The sequence below is a fragment of the Echinops telfairi genome, unplaced genomic scaffold (assembly GCF_000313985.2).
Source record: "Echinops telfairi isolate 266 unplaced genomic scaffold, ASM31398v2 ScPeMD7_70;HRSCAF=299, whole genome shotgun sequence".
Classification (NCBI taxonomy): Eukaryota; Metazoa; Chordata; class Mammalia; order Afrosoricida; family Tenrecidae; genus Echinops; species Echinops telfairi.
In genome coordinates this window covers 65300967-65305078 of record NW_022103968.1, presented here as the reverse complement: position 1 = coordinate 65305078, position 4112 = coordinate 65300967, and positions in this window count along the sequence as shown.

Below are 4112 nucleotides of genomic sequence, written 5' to 3'. Positions count from 1 at the left end.
AGATACACCATAATGTGAACAAACAGAAACAAAACAAAACAATACAGAGCAAAAATACAGAAAATTTTGGAAACCTGATCAGGTCCAGCATACATCCTAGGGGGGATCTGCTGACAAAGTTAACTCTTCAAGTCAGATGTATGCCTTTGATCTTCTATTCTCAACTCTCTAATGTACTCTGTTTAGTCACTACTTCTTTCCTATCCCTCAATTGTGGATAGAGGGAGTTCACCAGAGGCTTATTTTTTATATAGTTTAACAAATGAATCTTGGGTTCACACTGTTATCTATAGCCCTCTGCATCCCAGATTCTCACACTTTAGGCTCTGATACTAATCCCTCCTTCGATGTTGGATTATATGATTCAGAATCGTGCAGTGACTGATGAAGGTGTGCTTCTTCCATATGACGTTTCACTTAGATGGTTGCTTGTTTTTATCTGATAGCCAGACACCATCTAATTTCTTCACCACATTTTGCTGTAGCACCTGTGTCCTCTGTCTGCTCTTTTTGTAATGGTTCAGACTTTCATTTTTCTCTTGCTTCCTTATGAGGGTGGAGAAACTAAAGTTATCCATATGTCAGGACCTGTTATCTAAGTCAAAAGTAAGCAAACCTGTGTTTGGAGCAGAAGGAATCGATGATGGTATTATACCAACTAGAAGAGTAAAATTATGGAGTTGATCATTTGGTTTTTGTGATCTTCTTGGAATTTGCCTCTTTGTGTTATTCTACTTTGATTTCTTTTTAGTTCATTATAATAGAAACATTTTTTGTTAAAAGTTGTGTTTATGAAATTGTTACAGAAATAAAGAGAAAATGGACTATGATACCACCTTAGACCAGTGGTTCTCAACCTTCCTAAATCCACGACCCTTTAATCACAGTTCCTCGTGTTGTGGTGACCTCCCCCCACCAAGCATAAAATTATTTTCGTTGCTACTTCATAGCTGTAACTTTGCTACTGTTATGAATTGGGGTGACCCCTGTGAAATGGTCATTTGACCCCCAAAGGGGTCGTGACCCACAGGTTGAGAAGAGCTGTCTTAAACAATTGTTAACATTCTTCTAGTTCTTTGTACTGTATAAAATTTTTTTAAATGTATGTAAATATATTTTTAAAGTTGGAAATTCTACTTTAAAACTTACATATATTTAAGCCAAAACAAGCAAACCTGTAGCCATCTTGTCTTTTCAGACTCAGCAATCATATAGGAAAGAATAGAGCTGCCCATATCGGCTCTAAGGCTATAATCTGTACACATCAGTACTACATCTTCTGTAGAGTGGCAGGTTTGAAATGCCACTTTTCATTTAACCAAGTTCTTAACAAAGGGTTCCTTACGAAAATATAAAATCAAGACATACTTAGTATTATCTAAATTAGAAGACAAACATAGCTTTAAATCTTTAAAAATCTTGATTTATGTCAATACGCGATTTGTATGGTCTTAGGTGTGAAATACACAATATAATCTATACCACCAAGAAAAGATCTTATAAATTTCTTTAAAAATGAGAAACATATAAACATATGTTAATAATTGAAAAGTTTAATGATCACCTTTCTTTTTTTCCTGATCCCTGCCTCTCTACTCTTTTTTTCTATCACATTTCTACAGTGTGTGTGTATATATATATATATAGGCTCGTACAGCTCTTATCACAATCCATACATATATCCATTATGTCACTCATAACTGTACGAATGTTGTCATCATTTTCAAAACATTTTCTTTCTACTTGAACTCTTGATATCAGTTCATTTTTCCCCCCTCCTTCTCATACCCTCCCTCCCCATGAATCCTTGATAATTGATAATTTATTATTTTTTTCATGTCTTCCACCAACCGCTGTCTCCCTTCACCCACTTTTTCTGTTGTACATCTCCCTGGGAGGGGACCATACATACATTCATCATTATGATTGGTTCCCCCTTACTCCCCCCTCCCCCTTCCCTTGCCCTCCTAGTATCCCATTATTGGTCCTGAGGGGTTTATCTGTCCTGGATTCCCTGTATCATGAGCTCTTATCTGTACCAAAGTACGTGTTCTGGTCTAGCCAGATTTCTAAGATAGAATTGGGGTCACAATAGTGGGGGGGAGGAGGAAGCATTAAAGTTGTATTTCGTTGGTGCTATACTGCACCCTGACTGGCTCATTTCTTCCTGTGGCCCTTCTGACGGGATGTTCAATTGACTGCTGATGGGCTTTGGTTCTCCACTGCCCTTCCCCTCATTCACACTGATATGATTTTGTTTTATTTTGGGTCTTTGATGCTTGATACCTGATTCCATTGACACCTCATGATCACACAGGCTGGTGTACTTTCATGTAGGCTTTGTTGCTTCTCAGCTAGATGGCCACTTAAAATATTTATCTTCAAGCCTTTAAGACCCCAGATGCTATATCTTTTGATAGCCAGGCACCATCAGCTTTCTTCACCATGACATTTGCTTATTTTGTCTTCAGCGATTTATGGCCGCTGTGAATCCACAGATAGCCAGGGCTACATGTGGCTACTCACTCTCTTAGTTCAGGGTTGAGGTTGCCTGACCTTTCCATCATTCTCCAGGTCTATTTCTTTAATATATCCTTTGAGATACCGTTGAAAGCCAATCCAGCTATTCTTGAGTTCTTACCCTACATTCCAATGTAACGTTTCCGAAGTGTCTGCACATGGTCATCCCAATTATTGCTGTTTGTATCTTACTTGTTGATGATCATGTTTGGTTTCGAATTTTAACAAATTTGGTACATTTTTTTGTGATATTTGGTACATTTTTTTGGTATTTGGTACATTTTGTTGTTGTTGCTATTATGGTTTCTGTTAGACCCCACCAAATGAATGATTCTTACAGATTTAGAGGGCTCGTAGTATCACTTGGCTTTTGTGTTGGGCTGCTAACTAGTATGAAGTTCGAAGCCACCAGCCAATCCTTGGGGAAAAGAGGCTTAATTCTCCGAAAGGAGCAGTTCTCTTCTGACCTATAAGATTGCTGTGAAAAGCAAAACAAAAAGAAAGATCGCTAGTTGGAATTGTGCCATCAGTTGGTTTCACTGCTCAAATTCTGAGAGCTGGAGAAGGAAGCTAGCATGATACCAGTAAAGCATTTGCCCATCACATGAACACTAGAGACCTAACTTGTTTTCTTTGGGAGAGGTATGACTGGTACTTAAGGAGTAAAGTTATAACAAATGCCAATTTGCAGAGGGCTTACAAGGCAGAACAGAAGTATAACTAGCTCAATTAGTAGTAACTCTTTTGAAAATCCATTCTGTGCTGAGATAGAAAAGGCATGCCAAGTCATGGTTTTGTAATGGCCTAAATTAGAAGTGTGAATTCATGCTGGCTGTTCAAAAATACTGAAGTCTGAACACATGTCGGAGGATCTACAGTTGAACATAAGATCTGTGTGAGTGAAGGGGAAAAAAGCCGGAGTACTTTAAAGATGTTTCTGAGCAAGTGTGGAAGGTGTGGTGGGACTCAAAAGGAGCCTTTGAAAGTCAAGATGTAGAAAACAGGCTTCTGAGAAATGAATCCATATCTGAGAAAGATCAGAATATCAAGCATTCCTTAGTTATTTTATTAGAGAAATTAATGATTTGCCTTGGAAAGATAAACATTTAAAAATGTTGCAATTGTTTTTTGGGAAGACAATATCAAAAGGCCAGTAGAATTATTTGCCAGATTTCTCTCCTAATACTTATTTAAAAAACGTGTGCTTCCAGTTCAAGGAATTCTGATAACTCAAAGTTGTAAATGTCTGCAGGGTAGTAGAATTGTTCTAAAATCTTTTCTCTGGGTTGACCTGTGACGCGTGTGGGACTGGACTTTGCTGGAAGAACTATAGCAGTTTTATGTTTGCATAAATAATATATTTTCCAATTTATTTTTTAGCTAGGCCTACCTGAGGATGTAGAAATTACTGCAGTTTCTTAAAATACCATTTAAAAATATCCTATACCTACCCAACATATAGAAAATACATGAATGATATAAAAGTTATATAATAAATACTTATGAATCTACTTGTCAACCAATAGCTAAGGTATTACTGATAACCTGCTCGTACAGACAAAAGAAACAAAGCAAAACTGAACTTGTTGCTG